This window comes from Lampris incognitus, chromosome 17 (assembly GCF_029633865.1).
Source record: "Lampris incognitus isolate fLamInc1 chromosome 17, fLamInc1.hap2, whole genome shotgun sequence".
Lineage (NCBI taxonomy): Eukaryota > Metazoa > Chordata > Actinopteri > Lampriformes > Lampridae > Lampris > Lampris incognitus.
In genome coordinates, this window is record NC_079227.1 from 8,908,071 (window position 1) to 8,935,186 (window position 27,116).

At 46.7% G+C, this 27,116-nt stretch overlaps 1 protein-coding gene across 1 annotated transcript in view; it reads right to left on the reverse strand.

Annotated features, from left to right (window-relative positions):
- The window catches only part of LOC130127527 (L-amino-acid oxidase-like), a 52,212-nt gene extending 25,829 nt beyond the window's left edge, over positions 1-26,383 (reverse strand). Inside the window, exons 1-2 of the mRNA XM_056297194.1 lie at positions 26,229-26,383; positions 22,617-22,733 (exon numbers count right to left, since the gene is read on the reverse strand). The gene's annotated coding sequence lies outside the window, so the exon portion shown is untranslated. The remainder of the gene's footprint in view (positions 1-22,616; positions 22,734-26,228) is intronic.
- Positions 26,384-27,116: the final 733 nt, after the last annotated feature.

Sequence of the window (27,116 nt, forward strand, 5' to 3'; positions counted from 1 at the left end):
TTAATCCTGAATGGTGAAAGTAAGTGGGAGATTCGGTCCTCTCCTTTCATGACAGTCACATCCTTTTCTAACTTTCATCACCAACTTTCTGTCCAGTTAATATTCCCCACCGCCCCGAGCACCAAACTGCAACTGTGGAGGAAACAAGAGCAAAAGTTGGGAAAGCTGGGTAATCAGGAACAGTGCCCCCCCCCCCCCATTTGTGCCAGTTAGCTTCCAGATGTGTGTGTGTGTGTGTGTGTGTGTGTGTGATAAGCAGAGCGTTGCTGAAAAAGAGCATACGCGCTAAGTCAAACTTCCCTGGATGAAGGAGTTACAATAAAAGACACAACACAGGGGGTCAAATGTCAAACGGGGGGGGGGGGGTCAAAGGGAGAGTGAGATGAGTGAAGGACTGGAAGAGAGAAGTCAGGAGGGGGAGTGGAGGGCGGGGTCACCCAGGCAAAGGGAGGAAGAAAAAGGGGGAGAGGGGTCAAGTGAGGGAGAGAGTGAAGGGGAAGAGCGGGTCAACGCGGGGTGGGGGTGGGGGGGTGATAGGGCGGTTGGAAATGGGTGAGAGAACGAGACTCGGGGCGCTTGCTCGGCTCGCCGCGGCAGCGTGTTTGTTTTTCTGTCTGAGCCGTGGATCAATGCCGGGACGGCTCGCAGGGAGGAAGCAGGATTGTCAATGGCATGAAACAGGATTAAAGGGATGAGCGTGGAATCTGGAGGTCAAGGCCGAGACTTAGACCTGCACTCTGGAACGTAGATCATACGCATAGCTTTCAATCTGTGGGGGCTCTGTGTGTGTGTGTCTGTGTGTGTGTGTGCCGATCATACGGGGATTGTTTTTCAAGCAAAATCAAGTAACACCCAGATGCTTCATGCCTTGCTTAGGCACACAAACGATGCTTGATTGCCTCTCATTTGAACCACAACCTTTTGAAAAACCAACTCACACACACACACACACACACACACACACACACACACACACACACACACCCCACAAGCATTTCCCATGAAGACAAAAAGGGTCATATAGATGTACACAGCCATAGACACCTAATGTAAAATGCAAAGACACACACACACACGTCTTCCTCACATTTCTCCTATAGAGAAGCACTGATAGTTATTGGAATAATAGGAACACACACACACACACACACACACACCAACACACACTCGCAGCCTCTCTCACATTCTTCTTATGAGAAGCAGAGCTCCGTCTCTGTCAGACTGTTTGTTTGGAGAAGGTGAGAAATACTCGTGCATGTGAGAGCCGGGCCGGGTTTGGGAAACCCGACATTCTATTATTCTGGCATTTGCAGTTTCCCCTCCTTCCTTTCTTACTTTCTCTCCTTTCCTCCCTGCCTCCCCCCAAGCGAGATATCAGATGAAGGCTATCACTCCGTCCGCCACTCACCTCTAAACACGTGCAGTAGTGCTGCTGTTTAACAGACGTTACCCTGTGCATCCTCCCCAGTCTGGCCCACGACCCACACCCATGCTGCTGCTGCTGTTTAACAGGGCACCGAGGCATGGTCTGTGCCCTGTGTGGCTTTCTAATTTTGATTTGTGTGCGAGTATATTGTTTGTCTCTATGTGATTAAGCACATGAAATGGCAAAAAAAAAAGGAAACTGTAACTCGAGCGAATTGAATACATTATTATTGTCGTTACGCTTGCACACTCGATGCACACATGCAAACAAAAACACATGGGTCTGCCTCCCAGTGCACCCAAACACACACCAGGTTCACGTTTACCTGTCAGCCCAGGCAACCTAATTTATTACTGTAATTCTGGAGGTGACAGAGGAACAGAAACAGCCCTGCGTCATGAACCAGTTGCACAATGTCACGGCTTACTTTTGGTTTCTGCCCCGCCCCAAACAGAATAGAACCTGTGGCGGCACGGTGGCCCGGTGGTTAGTGCTGTTGCCTCACAGCAAGAAGGATTCTGGGTTCAAACCCCGGGGTCGTCCAACCTTGGGGGGGGTCGTCCCGGGTCATCCTCTGTGTGGAGTTTGCATGTTCTCCCCGTGTCGGCGGTGGGTTTTCTCTGGATGCTCCAGTTCCCCCCACCATCAGTTCTCCTGTCTGTGCCCCTGACCGAGGTGTGGCAAGACGAACTGGAGTTGGTCCCCGGGTGCTGCACGGCTAGGACGGGTTAAATGCAAAGAGGAATTTCCCCACGCTCAGCGTTTCCGGTTTTTATTTTTCGAAGCCATCCAGCATGCGGAATTTCACAAGAAGACACGGTTACATAACCTCACACAAACAACTTTTGGACCCGTGGAAACATCAAATCCGGGTGAAGATCAGTTTAAAAATCTGGGTATTTTTCGGCGAAAAATCGGTAAAAACCGAAAACGCTGAGCCGGGAGTATCCAAAATCAGAAAGTAAAATCTCATCAGAGGACGACAACAGATACAGGGGATCATCCCCATCAACCGGCATGTGTTATTGTTGACGCTGTGTTGTGCCAACAAACTACTCAGCCAACCGAGTGCTGCTGATGCTGCAAAACTCTTCTACCCAAACGTTCACAGTCTTACTGCATCCCTGTTTGTTTCTCATGTTCTGTCGCTCGCCATCTTCTCCTCTGTTTCTTTCTGCCTCCTACTGTCGCTGTCTTCTGATTCTCTGAGCCCCCTCCCAGACCTCCCCGTGATCTCTCTCTGAACTCTTTTTTCTCAGTTCTGCCTCTGAACGCAGAGTAATGAGACGGAAACAACGGGCCCTCCTGGGCTGCAAGTCATGGAGGTGAAGAAGAAGAAGAAGGCCTCCCACTGGAGCGATGTGTTCTCAGAGGATACAGCCGGTTAAAAACCAGATTAGTGTTAAGTCTGGAGAATCCAATGGAGAGAAACGTTAAAACAATGGAAACAGCAAAAAAGAAGTCATCGATCAGAGTGCAGTGTGGATGAGTGCAAATACCTGCTGTGCTGTGCTGCTGCACATGAGAACATATGGATTTGTTAAAGGGAAACAATCAGCATTTTCAACAGTATCGCTATATATCTGGTGTCGGGATAACACTCCACTACCCATAATACTGAGCAGTTTTCTGTGCGTCTCTGAAGTGCCGCCAAAACTGTGTAGAAAAGTGTCCACGGGGCGGACAATGCATGAATCGCTGCATTAAAATGTGTATTCGGGGGGCGTCCGGGTGGTGCGGCGGTCTATTCCATTGCCTACCAACACGGGGTTACCTCCGGCTTGGTCAGGCATCCCTAGACACAACTGGCTGGCCACGTCTGCGGGTGGGAAGCCGGATGGAGGTATGTGCCCTGGTCGCTGCACTTAGCACCTCCTCTGGTTGGAGGGGGAACTGGGGGGAATAGAGTGATCTTCCAACGCGCTCCGTCCCCCTGGCGAAACTCCTCACTGTCAGGTGAAAAGAAGCGGCTGGCGACTCCACACATATCGGAGGAGGCATGTGGTAGTCTGCAGCCCTCCCCGGATCGGCAGAGGGGGTGGAGCAGCGACTGAGACAGCTCGGAAGAGTGGGGAAATTAGCCGTATACAATTGGTGAGAAAAAGGGGGGGGGGGGAATCCACAAAAAAAGTGCATTTGGTGACATTTGCAACAACAGTTTAATGTAGTATAAATGGACGGCATTCTAGCTGCAATAGCCACTCAGAGCAGTTTACAATTAATGAACGCCTCACATTCATCCATGCACACACACACACACTCATACACCGATGGCAGTGTCAACCATCCAAGATATCAACCAGCTCATCGGGAGAAATTAGGGGTGAGGTGTCTTGCTCAGGGACACCTTGGCATTTTTGCCAGGAGAAGCCGAGGCTCAAACCAGCAACTCTCAATTTACCAGACGACCTGCTCGAGCTACTGACGCCCCATATTACGCAGCGTTGTTATGGTGCATTTTCTTGTACAATGTAGCCTATCTGGATGTAGCCCACTGAAGGTAGCAGCAAACCACTAACCGAGGGTCGTTTTCACAGTCACAGATTGTCTTCCAGTTACGTCACTGGTGGATGCTTTCCCGCACAATTTCAGAGGTGTTTCCGAAACATGCAGAAGACTGCTCAGCATTACGGTTGCTAACGGGGTGTTATCCATACCCTGCAACATATATACATATAAATTACGTTGAAAATTGTGATTGTTCCCATCTAAGCAGCGCTAGTTTATGAAAATGGCCTACAGGATGTTAATCCTGCTTGGTTTCCACTTAAAGAAGATAGCTTGCTGCCAGATGGTCACTGTGTGGATTTGGAAAGCGAGTAAGAAGTGACCGCCCTTCAGAGAACCCTCGGAGAGGCACTTTACCCTCCTACTGCTCCTGCAGGACTCCTCTGTGGCAAACAACAGAAAACTGTCCTGGGTGTTTTCTCCAAGTCAGCACAGAATTCTTGTGGCGGTATGAATGCAGAACAGAGCTGCACAAATAACCCTAACCCTAAAAAACATGCACATAAACAAGTGTAGTAATCAAATCATAAAAAACATAGCTAAATAAAAGATAACTATGAAACTAACACAACGTACGAAGAAATAATTACATATGTAAAATAAGAGAGAAAGCAATATAAGGGGATGTGAAAATACTTCTTTTCTTTCTTTTTAATAAACTATTGTTTTGTTTTACAATATGCTAATTCTACTGTATGGTGTTCCAGAAAGAAGAACTTTGGCGACTGTTTTATTAGCCACCTGTAACACACTGAAGTAAAGAAGGGGTTTCTGGTGCAAATCCCTACGTGGATCATCATCATGCTTTCATTGTTTTTCCTTCTGTCTTTGCCGGAACCACGTGTTGCATGGGGGAGGCAAGCGCCTCATCTCTGTTTACCTTCGCCACGCTTGGACCACGTCGAAAGCTGTGTGTGGGCCAGACCCCCGCCGAGACCGCTTGGGAAGCTACCCGTCAGCAGTGTGAACACCACCAGTATCGCCTCACACTACGCAAAGAAGTCCTGCACAACTGAACGGGTTCACTGGCTGAGCTGGCTAACCAAAGCAAAAAAAAAAAAAAAAAACCAAACTTGCACCGTTTGGTCTATGCTGTCATCCAGAGCATAGTGAAGTACGGCGAGAGCGTTTCAGTATAACCATTGTGGCGGTCTCGCCTTGCACGGTGCAGCTGGTTGACTCAAAAGTACAGTCTTGAAGATTTACACGCAAACAAACGTTCATTTTTTAACACTTCTGTAGTTGCTCCATTTAACTGTTATTGTCAGTGGGCCTTTCCCAGGACAACCAATAGTTGTCCTGGGAAAGATATTTACACCCCTAATATGGCGGCCGAATATACAGAAGAAGAACAAGAGGGTAAGGTAGCAGCAAGTTTTAACAGGAAGCAAAGTTGTTGTGGATAGCAAGCAGCAAAGCAATATCCGCCAGCCTCTATATGTTAACGACTCGCCTGCCAAGCCTGCCTTAGACTGAGCAGAAAAAAATCCCTTAAGGGGCATCCGGGTAGCGTAGCGGTCTATTCTGTTGCCTACCAACACGGGGATCGGTGGTTCGAGTCCCCCTGTTGCCTCCGGCTTGGTTGGGCGTCCCTACAGGCACAATTGGCCATGTCTGCGAGTGAGAAGCTGGATGTGGGTATGTGCCCTGGTCACTGCACTAGCACCTCCTCTGGTCAGTTGAGGCACCTGTTCGGGGGGGAGGGGGAATGGGGGGAATAGCGTGATCCTCCCATGCGCTACGTCCCCCTGGCGAAATTCCTCACTGTCAGGTGAAAAGAAGCGGCTGGCGACTCCATATGTATGGGAGGAGGCATGTGGTAGTTTACAGCCCTCCCCGGATTGGCAGAGGGGGTGGAGCAGTGACCAGGACGGCTCGGAAGAGTGGGGTATTTGGACGGGTACAATAGACAATTGGGGAGAAAAGGGGGGAAAGAAAAAAAAATCCATCCATCCATCCAAGCCGCTTATCCCAATCGGGGTCGCGGGGATGCGGGAGCCCTGGGCCCTGTGATAGACTGGCGATCTCCCCGCCTGGCGCCCAATGACTGCTGGGGTTTAAAAAAAAATCACTTAAGAAAAAACATTTTAAAGTAAAACTGTGACAGAGCGACGGAGAGGTTGACAGAGTTGACACCAAAAGAAGAGTGAGATAGAGTTAAAGAGAGAACGTGAGAATGGGGGGGGGGTTGTTTACCATGTTTCACTGTCGCCAACTTGTGCATTTGGTTAGTTCAGGAAACTCTGTGGCATCTTTGTTTACTCTAATGGTCGGAGCATGACGTAAAAATAAAGCCTGCAGTTTAGAGACCACCAGAGTAAGTCAACGTGGGCCATGTAACTCTGTGCATTAGCTTTTCCCCTCCCCTCAAGTAGGGCTCAAATACTTTCCCCTTCGTGTCATCGACCCCCCCCCCCCATCGATTCTGTGATTGGTTCAAAAGGATGTTTCATGTTGTAGCTTCATACGCAAATTCAATTAGAGACACATGCCCCTACACACGACATTTAAATGCACAAATGTGAGCACAAACACACACACACACACACATATATATGCATGTCAAGACACACAGATGCATGTCCATGCAAGCACAAAGTCTCTCTCACACACACACACACACACACAAACAAGTATGCACACACACACACACATGGGCGAGCTTGCATCCACATGTTTATAGTAGATGCATCACTGACCGCAGTTTGTCCACTTCAACTCCTGCCAACTTACAAGGCCAGGGGGCAAAGCACTGGGGAACGCATGGTGGTTTACGCTCATCTTGGGTGGTATGAAGGGGCCACCTACACACACACACACACACACACACACACACACACACACACACACACACACACAAAGAAGCCACCTACACTCCAGATATATTTAGATACCAACAAAATTTGGATTGTGAAACACTGCAACAAAGACATATCCTGGGTGTTTTTGTTGTTGGTCTTTTAACATCCGGTACCCTCCCCCTGGTCATCCAGTTAGGTTTGTTAAATCCCCAGTTTGCATCAAAAACAAAATGTCATCTAAGGATCTTTCTTTTAGAACCATAACCATGTTGAAGCCTTTTCTGTATCATCAGCGTTGGTAAGGAACCCTCTTGTGCTGGTCTTGCAGCCAAAAAACCTCCTCCAGCCTGTGGTCAGCTCCACAAACCAGATGTTAACTCTAAGGTCAGCCCCTTTCTAGTCCCGGCCGAAGATGACGGCACACCTATGGAAATTAATGTATGCCGCCCTATTTTGATGCATTACAAGCGATAACGGGGGTGACAAAGCATTGCTTTCAAAACAGAACCAACCCTTAATATCATAACTGTTAATAACCATATATTTTATAACCGTGTTGACTAAAGCACTGATCTGCCATTATTTCATCACTCTGACACCCTGGTTCAGAGCTCGCCAGCGATGCTGAGAACTACCCGTTAAACATGGCAAGCATGAAATGCCTTCATCTGCACTGAAACTCGTTTTTCTTTTTAATAAGGACACCACAACGCGGAAGATGATTCAGTCATTATTCCATTTGTGCAGACAGAGTATGCGGCCTCGTACCTGCGACTGAATCACAGCAGTGCTAATATTCAGTATAACAGCACGACCTCGAGTGTGATATTGCTTTTATACAACAGTTCTACAATCGCCATTTATTAGTTAACAGTAATAAACGACAACAGATTATTTGTTTATGTAATCATTTAGCTCCGCCAACAAATAGTTCCACAACCGCGCTCGAACTTGGACCGTTGCCAGGCAACCTGAACACACACATTTTCCTGCACAGCTTGCTACTTTGTATAGGTCTACACACGTTACCGCTGGCTAGCTACTTTGTATCCCTGTACATTAATCTGGACGTTTCCATTTATTGTGCAACCAGTGAAATAAGAGTCTGCTGACACTGACAGTCACTTGGGTGACGTGTGCGATTCCGATGAGCAGTCAGACAGTACGCTGCTCCATCGTTTCCTGCTCTCGGTGGATGGTCTCCAGGAACTTTTTAGTGGATGACCACTCGTAATTTAACTCAAATGTTATTTGTGGAAATATATCCATCTTTGCCATGCAAGTTTGTTACAATCTGATATTGATAACGACCGTTAATGTAGCCTAATTAATGGTTATTAATAGAACACCTGTGCGGCGGAGTGATACATATAGTTTAAAGTCCCAGTGCTGTTATACTGAATATCAGCACTCATGGAAAATGCCTCATCCAATCAAATGACTCGTCTGGAACTAACTGTTGTATAATGTTAGTTCATTTTCAATATTTAGAAGGCTGCAATGCTTACATCTGGATTTCAGCACAGTGGCTCAGAGAGGAAGCTGCCACCCCTTCAACCTGATGGCGAGCCAGGTATCAATACCAGCTGCAGCTCCCTCACCTGTTAGCAGACTGTGTTATAATTCCTCTCACTCTGGTACACTGATGGATAGCCTTAGGCTGAAACATTTCTAACATTTTCTGCCCCCAGTAAAAAGGCATTTGAATGCATTTGTGACTTAGTCATATCCTTTTTTTTATGTGCAAACCTCTTTGATTTTTGATATACTTCACTGATCCCCGTAGGGAAATCCTTTCTCTGCATTTAACCCGTCCTAGCAGTGTAGCTAGGAGCAGTGGGCAGTGCCTGGGGACCAACTCCAGTTCGTCTTGCCATGCCTCGGTCAGGGGCACAGACAGGAGTATTAACCCTAACATGCATATTTCTTTTGATGGTGGGGGAAACCGGAGCACCCGGCGAAAACCCACCGCAGACACAGGGAGAACATGCAAACTCCACACAGAGGATGACCTGGGATGACCCCCAAGGTTGGACAACCCCGGGGTTCGAACCCAGGACCTTCTTGCCGTGAGGCGACAGCGCTAACCACTGCGCTGCTGGTGATACATGTGTAAGGACCTCTAAAATCTAAAAATCTTTTGTACATACGTTGTGGCACTTCATTTACCAGCATGCTTTGTGTCTTGGATGTTTCCTATGTTGGCGTGGTTTCCGAACACGTGGACCAATGGAATGTATTTGTATTTGAATTTTTGTTATCGGCCAGTGATATGGAGTGGAGTTGTTATGCCCGCGAAATCGCGAGGTTCGCAACGGTCGATCTCCTCACGGGAAGGGAGGAGTTTGGGCATTCGCAGCAGGACTCCAAGGAGAGAGGTCCATTTTTTCTCTCTCTGAGGCCCCATCCGAGTGCCCGTTTCGCGGAGACTTTGTACACAGCCGTGTACTGGGCCTGCATTTGAGGACAGGAGTGTTGCGATTGGCCCACGGTCGTGTGCTTGCTGGTGGGGTTTGTTTTGGTCTGATTGCTTTGTTTCCCACCGGAGGACCATTGTCTTCGCCAGGGTTTTCGGAACGTTGCGACCTGTGGCCATCTTGCGGGTGGAGGCCACTGCCGGGGAACCAACAGCTAGCACTGCGTCTTCCATCCTCTGGACTGCACACAGCCTCCCGGTCGTGGGAGCGATGGGTTGTGAGTAACCCGAAGATTTCACTTATACTGACACACACACACACACACACACACTTTTGTCTTGTCGCCTGGGCATCGTAAGGTGTCTGCCTTGCTCTGCGCTCAGAGAACTGCTTTAATGTGCACCAACGGGCCCCAACAGAAAGCGCTGGGTATTTTTGTATTCTTTTGATACTTTCTTTCTGTTTATTGTGACGGGTTGTCACACCCTGTGTAATTTTAATTAATGTTTATTTGATCAACAATACTACACTCGTGTGGTACTCTTTTTTCCCCCTCTCTCTCTCTCAGTATTATCAAATAAATCCTATTATTATTAATTATATTTCGGGTGTATTGGCAGCTCATTTACTTTTAGAGTGCTGGTAATAAGCTTGTACAGTACACAGCAGGGTTATAAGATCTGCCTTAACCACAGGTTTGTTAAATTCTGGGAAGATACACCATTCACTAGCCTTAGGTAAGTGTAGTATTTTCTCAGTGGAAGCACCGCGCTACTAAATTGATAATTATCTTGGTTAATTATTTCTATTATCATTTATCACTAATATTGTCATTAGTGGCACTAGCCTACTAGTACACAGGAGGTTCGGCCAGCTCACCATTCCACCGCTGAGAACTCAGGATCCTGTTGTGCCATTGGATTTTATTGTAACACTTTAGTAACTGGTAGCATTAGGATGTTGTCTTGTTTAAATGTGCTTGGCGTTGCCCGCCAGTGAAGAAGGGGTTACACATGTCTAGATTTAACTTAGTCCAGGTGATAGGTGCCAAATTTGAGGTAATATGTTCACTTTTTCATAAAGCATGAAACTTGGTACACTTGTACAGTTTGGGGCCCTGAACATGCTTAGAAATTGAGCCATCGCAAAAATGCCTTGCCCTCTTACTTTCCACCATAACTGGATTATGTATTTTGCATCATATCTCCTGAACCAAACATGATAATACAGAAAAGGTGACATTTACCCCTCTGTTTTGATGGCCAACGATTACAGTGACACCACATACAACATAATAAACTGTTCAGGTGAATAGTTACTGGTGAGAACGTAGGCCAGACTTTTTAATATCATGTCTGTTGCATGCATTTTGTGTAGCGTTTTCCTTTCTTTGGTAACAACTCAAGACGAGCTTGACTGAAGTTGAGCTGGCTGCTTGTGCGGTCGTAGGAGAATCGTGAAGCGCTCCACAATGGAAATTACCTCCTCTAAAACGCTTTTTGGAGCCTCTGACAGAGCCATGAAGGCTTCTGTTTCCATGTCGTCGGCATTCCAGGTATTCCATGTTGTCTTCTTGCCCCTGGTTACAAATGCAGATACTGTGTCACAGCCAGTGAAGGCGTGGAACACAGGAAGGGCTTTGGATTTGTCAGGACCCAGATAGGCAATCTCATGGGAAGGTAGGTATGTAGTATATCTGAAGTCCTTGCCAGTTCCAAATGCCACCCACAGCTCCTCAATGTCCAGCTCTGACACATGCACAATGGCTAAGACTACAACATCTTTGTCTACAGTGCACAGGGTGGTCTTTGTATCATATCTCACCCACAAGAAACAGATCAGATTGCCCTTTGCATGCATGAAGAGGCAGATACAAGGATGATACATCATGTGGCAGAAGCTGCAAGAAAAAGATTTAAAAAGATAACTGCTTTCATCATGATGATGGTATATTGATCAAATTAATTGATTAGCTATCGTTAGTGGCCATTATTTTCTGTAATCGGATTTGCGTGTTATGACGGGGTCAGCCCTATATTCCCTCAGCCCTGTGGTTTAGCTATCGAATAGGTTAGCTATCGTTAAGGTTAGGTTAAGGTAAGCATTGGGTTAAGGTTAGGATTGGGTAGAGGTTAAGTCAGGCTAAGGTAGGTTAGATTAAACTTAGGTAAGTTCAATGAATGAAATAGGGTTGAGGGAACATGGACATGCTCTTGTTACAATAGTTTAAAACAAAAAAAACGTTCTTTTACAGTGGGCTGTATGCTGTCGTTGCAGTTAGCTAGGTTAGACATGCTGCCATTTACAGTTATTTATCTTTACATCACAACGTACTAGCATCAGCCAGCCAACTTATCAGTCCAAAAGGAAGAATACTGCCTCCATATTTGTATGAAATCAGTTCTCCAACTTCACTTTTCTCCAATGATCAAACACTTAAGATATATTCAGCGTCTCCTTTCAACTTTGACTTTTCTCGACTCAACACCACAGTCAGGTTTTCTTTTCTTTACTTTCAGAAACTGAGTTGCGTCTCTTTTCTGCTGACATGGTTACATGCAGAGCGGAGCTACAACCTTGAGTGATCCGTCACCCGTCCCTGTTTAAATCCCTTTTACACCTCCATACCCACGGCCGCACGAGTACGTCCTTATGCACGTGTTCTGAAATCACGCGATGAGTTTTGGTTTGGTTTTTGCGGACCCACTTTTGCGCAGTAGTGCAACTTGTGGCCAAAAACAGCAGTTCGCCATTAAGCCCCGGATGGCAGTCTGCCTCACTCGCCTGGTATAAGGACCCTGGATCTGGTTTGCCACCATAAAACATAGATAAACGTTTACCGTCTGGAGATGACATCACAAGAGCACAGGCTTGCACAAATACACACATGTGCTGCACCCCCTCTCAATTCTCTCAGCTTCTTCTATAGCATGTCGCCTTGCAGAGAGACCTCTAAAATGCTGGTATCCTGTGTCCACATTTACGCTTTCCCATTTATTTTGCTGCCTGTTGAAAATATAAACTTTTACTTAGTTGTGTGTTATTAGAATGGAAGCCTTTTTTCCCATAGAGGACCTTATGGATTGAGATGGATGGGTATCCTTAAGCGTGTGTGTGTGTTTGTGAGAGACTCGGGGTTGTACCTGGGATACGTGCTCTCTGACATTCAAGAAAAGTTGGCGCCTGTGTCCATCTGGCACTATTTTTATTCAAACTTTAAGTGCTAAACAGATGTTTGAAGAAGTGCTGGTCACAACTGTTAGTGAGGGGATGTTAAAACATTTTCACTAAACACTTGGTAGTCCTTACTTTAAAGCTGCTTTTGTGTGTGTGTGTGTGTGTGTGTGTGTGTGTGTGTGTGTGTGTGTGTGTGTGTGTGTGTGTGGGGTGACTTCTACCGCTCATCATGCAACCATTGCTGAACTTGTGTTTGGGAATACACAACTAGCCATTTATTCCACTGAACAGAACACAGAAAGGGAACCATTTGTATACATGAAGGTTAATCATTTTTGGTTTGGAGTCACATGTCTGTAATTAACGAAAGCAGGGATTGATTTCGCCTTTGCAACACTTTTTTAAAATGGTCACAACTACTTCTAGTGGATAAAATCCCTCTCTGTGGCTCTCTCTCTCTCCCCCTCTATGGTTCTCTCCCTCTGGCTGCCTGTCTATGGCTCTCTCTCTCTCTCTCTCTCTCTCCCCCTCTATGGTTCTCTCCCTCTAGCTGCCTGTCTATGGCTCTCTGTGGCTCTCTCTCTCTCTCCCCCTCTACGGTTCTCTCCCTCTGGCTGTCTGTCTATGGCTCTCTCTCTCCTTGGCTCTCTCACTGTGTGTGTCTCTCTCTCTCTCTCTGTCTCTCTCTCTCCTTGGCTCTCTCTCTCACTCTGTGTGTGTGTGTGTGTGTGTGTGTGTGTGTGTGTGTGTGTGTGTGTGTGTGTGTGTGTGTGTGTGTGTGTGTGTGTGTGTGTGTGTGTCTCACTCTCTCTCTGGCACTGTTTCTCTCTCTGGCCCTGGCTCTGTCTCTCTCTCTCTCTGGCCCTGTCGCTGTCTCTCTCTCTCTCTCTCTCTCTCTCTCCTTTTGCAGCTCGTTTTCCCCGCAACATACTGATGAATTCATTGTACAAGTACCACAGCCGCTAAACAACAATCTCAGATTTTAACTGCAGCAGTAACGCGGCATCGACACGGGAAGAATGCAGCAAAAATTTTCTTCTGTAATAGCTGCGTCTGTATACACGCATTTCTTTCTGCTGGGGTACCGTTTCCTCTCTGAGTCTCACTGCCATCACACCCACTTTTCAAACAAGACTGACACCCCCCCCCCCCTTAGACATACAGCAGCCACAAAGTAACCCGAACCCTGTTTAGGTTAACGTGCATGTGTGTTTGTCCACATGATTGAGAGTGTGTGCCCATGTGTGCCCATGTGTGTATCTGTGTCGATGTGTGTTGATGAAACCCTGCACACGTATGGTCGGCTGCCTACATTTCTAGCACCAGCCTAAGGATCTAATATCCCCCCTCCTCCTCCCCCCTCCCCATTGAAAACACATGTCGAACTCTGGAGGCTGACAAGACCGAGCGTGTTCCCTGCACCCTGCATGTCAGCAGCGAGTCGCTTTCTGTGCCGTCTGACTTTCTGGCTCAGTCATCCACACAGGCAAGAGGCCGGCCTTTACGAAGTGAAGGTTTGGAGCCGGGCCTGCCTGCTATTGTGGTTCATATGAATAACACCCTGAGATGACAGGTGGTGCTCTATAAATAACCCGGCAGCTTGACACATGACAGTTATTGCGTTTCAGTAACTATGAATTTTGGATGATTATGCAATGAATTATTGGTTTATTGGTGGATATTATAGGTTTAGGATGAAAGCAAAAAAAAAAAAAAAAGCAACACCAGCATATTTAGTTCTGTATCAACTGCCCAATGTTGCATAATGAACATCTGTCAACGTGAATTTAACCTGAAATTTACAGGGCAAACAGGCGGACAAGAAATCAAACATCATCCAGGGCTGATCGAGGCTGTGAATGAGCAGCCGTGGCTTTGTGAATGGGATATACACTGCGGTGGAAATGTCCCAGTGTTTTATTAACGTGTTTGGTGAGAAAACTACCCCTCGCCAGCAGACAGGATGGGTCTTGTTAAGGGGATAGTGTTTCTGCTAGAGTATTCATAATCACGTTTGGCAGCGGTATCTCAACGTCTACGTGTGTAAACACATCTGCTTATGTGCCGCGTCACACAGTTATATGTAAATGTGCACTTTGTGGCAAGGATAACAAGCGTCAAGGTTGCTTAAGTTGGGTCACAACCAGCCAGTCAAAATGCAGCGGCTTCCCAGCAAATGCCCACATGTTTTTTTTCTCCCAAATTGATTATAATACTTCTTAAGCAAACTCCACACAGTCCTGGGATGATCTCCAAAGCTGGACTACCCCGGGGCTCAAACCCAGAACCTTCTTGCTGTGGGGCGACTGCGCTAACCACTGTGCCACCGGGCCAGGCACAATGTTGAAAAGTTGAACTGTTGATGTTGTTAAGTACACATATCACCAGTATTACTGCAGGGATCCATCATTGCACCGCAGCAACAAAACCATCACGAGTGCTTGATTAGTTAGGACAGCAAAATAGAAATGAAAAGAGGTAGAAAAGGGTTTGTTTTTCGACAGTACAATATCATACTAGAGCAAGTTAGCTGTAAACAACGTGACTCTTTCATGGTAGGCAGCGACCTATCAATGTGTCGCATGTCCACATTCAGTTAACACAGCAGCCCATCCAGCCATTATCCAAACGCTTGTCCCGCTCGCGGGCTCGCGGGGATGCTGGAGCCTATCCCAGCAGCCACCGGGACCCCCTGGACAGACCGCCGGGCCATCACGGGGCCCACACAGCAGCCCGTGCTCTTAAATATAACGCGTGACTAGATAGAGAGCGTCCTCATTAGCGAGGCCTGTAAATCAACAAATATGCCTCCCGCGAAGTCAGTCACATGTGACGCTAACGCACAACCAAACCTCATCAACGGACACATTGAGCCTAAGACGTGTCCACACATTGTAGACTTACACAACACAATAAATGCCTTTGTATCGGAACATGGGGGGGGGGCAACATACACCGAGCCAATAGAAGGGTTTAAAAGAGTAGCGTCTTACCTTCCCGCTGGGTGAGATCCTGCACGCCAGGTGCTGGTTTCCCATTAGCGAGCACAGCTCTTTTTTCTCCATACGACAATGTTGAAAATCTTCTCAAGTGAGAAAGAGATCCCTGCTGACCGCCGCCATGACAACCACCCGGACGGCCACTGTGACCGTTTCGGATTTTCAAAGTTTAATAACTTTTTTTGGGGGGGGGGGGACAAAAAAGGATACATCCCTGCCGCTCCGTGAATTCTCCTGAAATTGCACATATTTGCATTCAAAATGAACTTTAGACCAATTGCACGCAACAACAAAAAAAGAAGTTGTGACATGATCTACCTTAAACCATGAGCGGTCAAAATGGCCGCTCGTAATTTGCGCGTGATCGCGCGCGTCATGTCACTTATGACGTGTTTTGTTCGCGCCATTTCCTTCGTGAAGTTCGTCGCTTTGTTATAGAAACACACCAGCGTCCTCCAGTGCAGAGTAACGGTCTAAACTTGGTTTGTGATTGTGTCCAACATGTCTGGGTACAGACACTGTTACAGACGCCCCATGACTACCACCGACGCGTTGCAGTGTTTACAGGCGTTGGACAGCGGCCATTTTAATTTGTTTGAAAAAAATAGTATTAAAAGCTGTTAAAATGTTAATTTTGTTGTCAGATAGTTTCTTAACAGACATACTAACATATGTAATGCATTAATATCACAACTGGGTGTTTATCTTGACAGAATATAGAGTTTAAAACCCGTGGCATGACCGCCCACGGTCGTTGTTTGGGACTGTTTCAATATTTATTTTCAGTTTTCTTTTTTTTTTTTTTACTTTTCACGTTTTACAGGCCTTGTTACATTTGTTAGATTCGCAATATGTGATCTGCGTTTTGTTTTTCAGGTAACACTATGTTCACTTTTTAAAATTTGCTCTTCAAGTTCGACCATGTCGCTGAAGTTTAAATTGTTTAAAAATAGTATTACAGTTGTTAAAATGTTAATTTTTGTGTCAGTCGTTTCCTATCAGACATACTAATCAATGCATTAATATCTCAATTGGGTATTTATCTTGACAGAATAAACCTTAACCTGTTAAATTAAGGAGTTTAAAAACCGGCCGTCAATTTGACCGCCCATGGCCGTTTTAGGTAGGAGTGAAATCCCGGTCATTCTAGTGTTAAACTATCCACGCTAGGGGAAGGGCGTGTAGCGAAAAGGAGTGGATGTCCTGTGACATGTAAGAGCTGAGGCAGGGTCGGTCTCTGCCCCATCGTTGATCATTCAATACACTTTGAGAACCAGCTACGCATGCCTAAATCTATGACAACATTGGCCTTTGCGCCAAACCTGCAGAGAGAGGCACAGGTAGCCTCTGCCTCAGGAATCAGGAACAGTTTCCCCCAGCCTACAGCAGTGAGCAGTGCAACACAAAGACGAAAACACATATCTAAAAACTATAGGAACACATATATTAAACTACAAAAAAAATCACTGTCCAAGAGAACGAACACCAGAATGACTGTTGTAACTGCTGGTGTGCATGGGCTAGCAGTTGGCTTAGCCTGCCCCGCTTCCACATCCTGTCAGACCGCCCTCGGTGTTTCCTACTTGGGCACAGCTCCAGGCAGGGCCGTAGTCCCTGGGTCCACTGGACGCAGCAGACCAGACTCTCCCAGCTGATCCAACGCCAGCTCTCCCAGTCAGACACCTTCGACACACCTCCCCACACAGAACACGACGACACCAAAAACACAGTCAAGGCTAGGCGAGGCCACCGCCGGACCGCCATCGGTGTTATCAGATCTGCTGGTCTGCATGGGCTGTCAGTTAGCTTAGCCTGCCCTGCTTCCGCATGCTGTCAGACCGCCCTCAGTGTTTCCTCTTCAAGTGCAGCTCCGGGCAGGCCCGGGGTCCCTGGGCCCACCGGATGCAGCAGACCAAGCTCACCCAGCCAATCCAGCTATCCCAGCCATCAAACGAAGACACAAAAAACTTAGACATGGACAAAGACACTGCATGGATGGTACTGGGTGAGGCCGCCGCAAATTCGCACCGCCATCTTCCTCCACCAGGAAGATGGAACTTCCTGCATTCAGAAACGGTAGATTTTAGGAGCATGCTGTGGCAAAAGGAGCATACTATGCTTTTAAAGAAGCTATTCTGACTAGTTTTACTGGGGTATATGTAATCCTGAGACAAATTATGATTAATGAAACTTTAAAATACAAGTATCATGTAATCTCCATCCATTCCATTATCCAAATCGCTTTATCCTGCTCTCAGGGTCGTGGGGATGCTGGAGCCTATCCCAGCAGTCATGTAATCTCAACATTTGTTTTTAGTTTTGGAGAGGCACTGCCTACCCTGCCCGCACATCACTGGTGAAGAGACACAAAGTATGTCTTGAAAACATTATTAGCTTGCAACAAAGAATAGGGAGCGGCTTTGGTCTGTTAGCAAGGAATTATGTCGCATCCCATACAACATAATCTATGTGCAGATTAGCATTTAAATTAGCTGATGATGTGATTCGATGACTTTCTGATAAACCAACAGTCACTTTCAACAAAGAAGAAGATAACACCAAGAGTTATGCTGCATCGTTCATCAATCCCTCACTCTGAGTATCTGTAAGGGATGAAGCATGAATCTATCTCTATAAAGGGATATTTTTTATTCTAATAAAACAAGGAAAAGCACACAACGCCAGACAGGAAATCTAGTCATACTTTTTGCGGAAATGAACAGACATGGCAAATATTCTGCACCAAGACAATGGAAACCCTGTTAACAGGTAGGGGAATTAGATCATTAGCTAGGGAAAAGGAAGAGAGGAGAGGCAGAAGAGGTGGACCACCATACAAAACGTATAAAAGCGCAGAGGGAGGCAGGGAGTTGTACTTCAGACAAGATGGCATATTACATACCAACACTGAGTGAAGGCCAGCTTAGACCAGCGACCAGACTGCTGAATGTAAGATGGAGCTAAGATGGGGTATCTTCTACACTTACCTAGAAAATGAGTAAAATAACAAAACAGCAAATCCCAGCCCCCTGTGGAATACCGCTGGCTGTCTCTCCCGTCTTTGGCCTTGTAAACATCATGGCTGAGCTATATTCAACTGTATTGGCAACTTTTCAGCAGCCACAGAGAGGCGTAGGTCCACATAAGTGCAGCTGACTCCACGTTACGCTATTGACAGACTGTTTACCGATTTCAGTGACTAAATCATCAGCAAACCATTCCTGACATGGTGTTCTTTCAAGCCACCATTAATCGGTAGCTCTTAAAATCGAGGACATAATCCGCTCGGACAAGGAGGTTTTGAAAACCACCGCGTTGTGACAACATGTTTTGCCTATTTGTCAATTCCCTCTCTTGGTCAAGGCCACTGGTTTGAAGGGTAATAGGCGCTGAAAAGCCTGGTTGGAGGCCCAGATGAACCAGATTACTTTACGGAGAGAGGAGGAGAGTCAGGAGAGACGTCGAGGCATTAGCATGTGAGCTAGCCAGTTCTGGTCCCAGGGGGGAAACCCAAGTCTGGCCACGATGTCCCCACGGACAGCCTCTGCCAGTGATAGCATATCCTTGTTTTGGTCAAACTGCTGAAAATCCTGTGTATATGTTTGCATTTGTGAGGCCGCTGAAAGGCCTGTTATTGGGAGAGGTGAATTTTAATGACGTTTGTCAACTCTAATCTGCAGAACTGCCTGGCCGAGGACACGGCTGAGGTTTCTTTGGCTTGGTCGAAGTTTGTAAAAGGAAGACCTGGTTCACAAGAGGACTCATACAAAATACTTTGGAAACTATGATACTATTACCGGATGGAAAGATAGATATACTATACTATACCAGATAGATAGATAGATAGTTCACACACACACACACACACACACACACACACACACACACACACACACACACACACCCATGTGCTCCTGATGGCGATCATACGTGTCCGTGGTGTTGCCAGAGAAGACCCAAGACATCACCACGCGTCAGTTTGACAGTGGTGTCAATCACCGTCCATCACAGTATGTCGGTACGTCATACTCAGTTGTTGTTTTACGACCCGACTGAAAGCAGAGCATTGTAATCACAGAATCCTCCTCTTTTACACTCACAAAAACCCAACACAGCAACTGGTACACGTTATCCCTTTACGACAACTGTGTATGAATTAGAATATTATACTCACATGGAAATATAGTGGATATTGAAAATGCCGCACAAGCATTTCATGAATCAATCTATCTATCTATCTATCTATCTATCTATCTATCTATCTATCTATCTATCTATCTATCTATCTATCTATCTATCTGTCACTCCTGTACTTGCCTAAGAACAAAACATAGACTCACATATGGTCCAGATTATCCTCTGCTGCGTAAGATGGACTGCATTACTTCTGAAACCCAAAAGGCTGTGAAACACTGCCATGTCAGACTCCGAATCCCATAATTCAACAGGAGGGGGGCCCCGACAGACTCACCTTCTCCCCTTCACCTTATACTGTCCGTACTTTTCAACCGTCTCCATCCGTCTTACGACCCAACGTGTCCGCTCACAGTTCATCATCGTGGTTGAGAGTGATGACACGGTCAAGTGGTCTCTTTGTGGTTTACATACGTGCATATGTGTGTGCACATGTGTGTGTGTAAATACTGTATGCCTTTCTTTCTTCTCTCTCTGCCTTTTCTCTCCGTCTAATCAGATGTAATGTGTTTATAATGTGTTCCAGTGTGCCAGGTCTGAACAGCCAGTGTTTGTGGGTGCCAGTGAGGCCTGTAGGCCGGTTAGCACACGTAATTGCTCCCTAATTCTCCAGTCAGTGGCCGGGAGACTATCTGATTGACAGGTAATGAGCCACATCCCATTCTGATGGGTTTGCCCCGGCCTCTGTTTCACTACGTTATATTCTACAACCCCTCTCTTTCTTAACGCTCTCGTACAGGTAGTTCGGGTAGCTTAAGCAATGGACGTACTTGTTTTGCCCGGTCACATGGAACCAGGGCAAATCTGGTTTTTACAACCATTCAATTGTAAGATTTTATTCAACATTACCCAATATACCTTGTCTTCATCGCAGTTATTAATAACTATATTTGTGATTAATAGTTGGTATTCAAAACGGGTCATTTTGACTGCTACAGAAGAGTTTAATAACACGTTCAAGTAAAACTGTAAAAGTACATAACTATACGCCGATAAACGAGAAAATAGATAGAAGTGTAAAAAGTAATAGTGCTGGCCAGATTCAACTATTTCTACTTGGCATTTTTCTAAAATGAGGGTTTCCGAAATGCTCCAAAATAAAGCCAAAAATAGACTCAGAGACAAGGCTACGTAAGAAAAAGCCAAGCGGCGGGAACTGATATTGGTCGCATGAGGACAAAAGCCCTGGTTCGGGGTGTGTGCGGCGGTTATCACACCAGTCCTTGTAACCTCCAATGAGAAGGACCACGAGTTTTCTACCTTAATTTTTCTTTCCTTGAGATTGTGGGTATGTCAAGCGGCACTCGCGGGACTTTTACAAAGGCCACATTTTTATGTGAACTTTATTGGCCCAATATTTTTTTTTCCACCTTTACGAAATAAAGTCCTACAAGTGGAACTGATGAAACAACAACAGGTGGTCGGCCGGATTCGCCTGGGACGCGTCTGGCACGACGGCAACCTCACACCACAGTTATGATTAATAACCTCCTATAAAACAATTCCGTTACGGCACACTTATTACATGAGCGACCTCTCAGCAGCGCCGGCATTGTAGATGTATTGGCGCGTGCCAAAGAGTCCAAAGCAGGTGTCAGTCAAAACACATCAAGGCCGGTTTTTTCCACGCGTCATCGCGCTGTGACGTTGATGTTCCACTTTTCCACCTGTCCCGCCGCACACAGGCCGCCATTGTAGACGTCCCTCTCGCGAACGTAGGCCGCATTTGAAGCCGAAGACAGCTCCGTCTCCAACGCTAGACAGCAGAAAGAAATAACTACACTGCCATTTTAAAATATCGAACGCCTTTCAAACGAGTACCTATCGGGCCTCGATACCTCTGGCAGCCGTGAACGGGTGCAAAAATGCGATTTTTTTTCTTCTCCTAAACAACGGCCTCCGTGGCGTAACAAACAGGGCGACATTGGTTTCAGCAGGCACCCGGTGTAAACGTCTGCAGTCTGCCAATGGCAACACCGCTACCTCTTGGATATGGATTTTCCCTCGGTGGAAATGTTGGGGAAAATAAGATGCAAAGAGGGCAAAACATCTCATCTCAGATTGTTTAATACCCCCGTCTGATAGGTTTAGGCTTCAGTGACAGACCAAACAGCCATTTTTTTTCTCCCAGTGAAATTGCTCAGTTTTATGACCCGATGCTTAGATATGAGAGGTCGCACTGTGCTTTTTGTGCCAAAGCAAGTAAAATAATCAGATTACAGGGCACTACAATTGAAAGTATGATGAATAATACTTGAAATTGTTTCGTATAAAACAAGGCGGGTTCCCCCCCTTTCTGATGGGCACAAAGGTCGAGCTCCATTGAGAGGATTCTTTGCTATGTCGCATGCGAAGAGTAAAAATTACGGATCAACTCGCTGATTTTAATGTTAAGTTTAGACATATGGGGGTTTGTGTGTTTTAGTATTAGCACATGCACGCTTGCCTGCCTGTTCACATGCATGCTTGGAGGAAGGAGTGTTTGCATTTCCACACGTACGCATTGCAAAATATACAGTCAGATGTGAACCATCCCCTTGTGCCGGGTAAATATTGCCCAGCCGCTGTACGAGGTTCAACACACGAAACAATCGTGTCATGGTGGGAGCTTGGGGTTCGGGACCTCTCGAATTAGTTTTGGAGGAGTCCTCTAAACTTATTAAACTCACTGGCACAATAAAACAGGGCACTGGCATGATAGTAAAAGTTTTCAAGCATCAAGCGGTTGCTGATCTTGGCTGTCATGTGCTGTTGTGGGCAAACAGGGTGGATGTGTAATGAACAGGAGGAGGCTGGCAAGAGGCAACACACACATGGGCAAAGAAGAGGGCTGAGTTCTCTGCAACACGGAGAGGCCATTTGCCACGATTTAGTTCGAAGGTGGTCGGTAAAATAAGATTCTGTGCTCAAGTGCCATCGCCGTGACGATGACGGAGGAATTTCAATTCAGTCTAATCCCCAGAAGGATGTTTCGAGAAACAAAGCCTGTGCATGGTGCCATTACACAATTCAGCTTGTATCAAAATGGAGAAAGTACTTTGTCTGAGGCCTGTGTGCAGCAAAGCATGATGGGACCTTTTGCTCGTTTTCTTACCGACACTGAGTGAGGCGACGCAGCAGGTCAGGGCTCCTTCTCTCTTGTAGGTGTTTGAGAATGCGTGCGATCCACGCTAGGCCGAGACAACGTCGGGACTGCAGAAAGCTAGCGGCTCTGCAGACAGGATGGGGGAGAGGGAGAGAGAGAGAGAGAGAGAGAGAGAGAGAGAGAGGAGACATTATTTTGGGGGTAGAGAATATGAGCGTATGACTGGATATGAAACACAACCACTTTTCAAGCTAATTAAATACAAACTTGAGGGCATGGAGAAGAGAATCAGAGACTACGGAAAAGGGGGTAATAAAAAAAAAGGGGGGGGCATATCATGTATTAATGTTAACCATTTTATTTTTCCTGCAAGTAGGTGAGATATTCTATATCCTGGCTATTATATGAAATCTACTCAGGCCTCCTAACTTATTTTACTTGGACTGTGGCTCACACACATACAACACATAGACACACACAGCACACACACACAGTCCAAGCTCAGTGCTCGATTTGGGGATGGGGGAAGGATGGGGAGGGGGGGTACATTATACTGTAGTAGCGGCTAGTATGAGACAGACAACAAGCCTGGCTCCTCTGGGAAACCCCCATGATGGACAGGCACTCCACCAGAGCCAAGAACAGGCAGGTTCGGGGAGGGGGCGGGGGGGGGAGGGAAAATGAAATAAAATCAATACTTGAACATAACTTTTTAAATAAACATTTGCACTCTACGGACATTGTTGGCAGCGAAAGCCGGTAACCTGTCCCCATCGCTGGAACTCAATACCAGAACATTCACGGAGCACTGGCTCCCGTCGAGGCGATGGCTACTGGCAAGATGTGACATGAATAGTATGTTCTGTTTATGTAAGGTGAAATAGAGAGAGAGAGAGACAGAGAGAGTGAAAGAAAGAGAGAGACAGACAGACAGACAGAGATAGAGAGACCGGGGGGGGGGGGGGTGCAATCCTACATTTGCTCTTTTAAAGGCGAGTGTTTTCATGGCTTGTCGCTCAACCCAAAGCCACCTTAAACCCCAGTATGAGTGATGTCTCTTAGCTTCGAGCAGAAGTTACCCACCGGGGCAAAAAAAAACCAAAAACAAGATTAAACTGGGAGTTAAGCCTCAAATACCATTGGCCTTTACCTTCCTTGAACTGAGGTGTGAGACAACCGGTGCTCTTGAATTTGTAAAGACGAACAATGGAGTTGTGTGTAACGGGTTTGGAGAAATGCTGGAGAAGTACTGCAGATACTGTATTTCCCTACTTATATTTGAATCAGCCGATGCACATTTCTGAGTATCTCAGTGGAGGTGTTGCAGTTTGTGGTAAAACAGCAGAAGTTACCCCCCCCCCAATCACTTCAGAAGTGTTATTCTCACTCTGCGCTACCAGCTATGCTGTTGTACGACAACTTATGCAAATGGATCTGGTTTTTGCATAAACCTTCTTGCCCTTACACACGGCTTACATTTCTCACCAAAAAAAATTCTTATCTTTGAATTTAGAAAACACTATGAAGATGCTTGAAACCATGGAAACGGGTCGATTCAAAAGAGGGCCCTCCCACCGAGGCAAGCTTGTCATTTGTGATATTGGGCTACACAAATAAAATGCACTTCACTGACTCCGTTCGTCAATATCTGTGTGTTAGATTTCCTCAAGAATGAAGACCTCTGCCCACACATGCGTGTGCTCCTCATTGAGCAGTATCAAATCAACAAGGAGAACGAGGCGCGGCTCATATTGGGAGGTTAAAACTTCAGATGGAGGCAACCATGCATTTCAACACGATCTCTATACTGAGCCCATGGTGTGTGGATAACGCTCCAGAAGCAGCCGTAAATCTGTGCACAAAAAATGTCCTCTGGCGACAGCGCTGTTGTTGAGTGTGAAAGGTTTTACATTTACCACGTACAGAGTGTGTAATTGTTGGTTCCCTGTGCTATAATAAGTGACAGTGGAGAATCCGCAGTGCACAGTGCTGTAATACTCAGTGGGTCACAGTATGTATGCGCTGGGTGGCCTGGTGTGTCTGCTCAACCTGCCCCGGGCTGGACCAGGTGCTGCTGACTACTGTGGAAAAGATCTCTCACTTTCCTCACAGCTGGCTGTGAACACACACACACACACACACACACACACACACACACACACACACACACACACACACACACACACACACACACTATTTCTCTCTTGCTCTCTCACAAACACACTCTCCCTCACACTCTCTCTCTCTCTCTCTCTCTCACACACACACACACACACACACACACACAGAGGCAGCTGGTTCCTGCAGTCACCCAGCTGCAGCAGCTGCCACAATGAGAGCTGGAGGGACCGGGTCACAGTGAAACACCTGGAAGGAGCCACAGTCAAGCTGAGGTGAGGGGAGGATAAGACTGACATGGGGGGGGGTATATATATATATATGTATTTGTTTAGCTTTTGCAGATATTGGAACTAATATGGGTGCGCTTGCTTGCTTTGTCACAACCGTAAGATACGAGGCGACCACACCGTTTACACAAAAAAACAACTTTACATTTGCACGGGTTGTAACAGCGTTGCAAAACGAAACACTGCAGAAAGGCAATTTGAATCCGTGCAAGTACGACAAAAAAACACACAGGGCCTCATAAACATGTCACAAAAACAGACCGGGGGGGGGGGGGGGGACAAAAAACGCCCACCACAAATCTGACAAAACGGATGAAAAACGTGACGCCCACTAACTCTTCACGTGAATGTATTTTAAGTCGGTTAGTTTTGCCCCCTGCTTGAGTATCAGAGCTATAGATTCACAGAAGGGCCGGGGCGGTTCGAACGGCGGCCCCGTCCATTTAAACAGATCTTCATTTATCAGTCGGCGTTACCAGCTACCCCGCCAGGGAGACGGAACATTTTATTGAGTGGCTGCCACCACCTGACACCGATGCTTAACAGAAGAGGAAAAACAAGCTAAAAGTATTCATTCTCAATATGTTGCTTTTTATAGTGTGGGGCGAGGAATACCTCGGGGGGAATGTGTGGGTAGATGTGCACACACACACACACACACTTTCCGCAACGAAGCACGCACACACACACTCTCTCTGCTCGCCCAGTCCGTGGACACTTGTCACATGCTTGTTCTGTACACACACATGCACGCTTACAGACCAGCATGAGCAAGCACACGGATTTGGCACAAATGTACCCTCTATGCACACACCTATACAAAAACATACGCGCACACACACACACACACACACACCAACACCCACCCACGTGCACGCACACACGCACGCTCCACCAACACTACCAGTTACTACACACCCCATTTTTCCCCTTTGTCTCCCCCTCCTTCAGCCCGTGTGCTGTTACTGGAAGTGAGGGCAGGGTGTTTTAACAGGGCCTGGCCCGCCGCCAGCCACCGCAGTGATTCAGAGATGGTGTGGTGGAGCGAGATGACACCGGTGTGGACGCTCTCCATCTGCGTTCGGCCAACAGACACACAGAGACCAGCATTCACACACGTACAGGTTCGTATTCGGACCGTCACCCCTTAACACGCAAACACACATGGACACACACACACACACACACACACGAGGCACTCACTCTCTCCTACCTCTTTCCCCGTCTTTCATTTTCATGCTTTGTCTCTCTCTCGTTCTCGGTCTTCCTTTTTATGCACTAACAGCCACTTTGTCACTTTCTCTCTTTTTTTCCTCTTTTCATTGGTATCCCATTTCTGCTTTCCCCTCCTTTCTCCGTCTCTCCCGGGCTTTCTTGCCCTCTGTCGCACACAAACAGACATGCACCTGTTCTGCTCACGGGTGGCGGCGCTCACAGTCAGACCGGCTCCACTCACACCGCTCCCCGCGCGTCCCCCCCCCCCCGGCTGGAAGGAAAACACCCATAAATCTGCACGGACGTCATGTTCCATCGAGCGGAGTCCTCACTCATTAGTTCCTCCGGAGAGGCGACCGCGTACCTGTCATCTGCTCATCTCACCATGGAGGACGTGAGAGAGGATACTCCTCCTGCAGAGAGAAAAACAGGGACGGCAGATTTGCCCCGAGTGAGTCTCTGATTAATGACGATCTCGCACATTAAAGGCTAGGAAAAGACAAACGGCAGTGGAAAAAAAACCCCAAAAAAAAGCAGAGACGTTGCAAAGCACTGAGACGCTAGCCTCACAGACGCTAGCCTCAGCTAGCCCCAGCTAGCCTCAGAGACGCTAGCTAGCGTCATCAAAAGCGCTACATTTTTAAAAAAAACTTAGGACTCTCGTTTTAACTTTCCCCCCAAAGTCCAAAACATAGAAACCTTTAAAGCGGGACGTCAACGCTCAAATAAGTGAATTTTGATCAGCTTTTTGAAGCTGCATTTAAGAAACTTCTGGAAAGTGTTAGCTTAGCATAAGCTGTGTTTACCCCCCCCCCCGACGTCTACGGTTGGCGTGTGCAGTGACGCCATATCTGCACCGCGGTTGTTGGCAAAATAACTCTTGAAT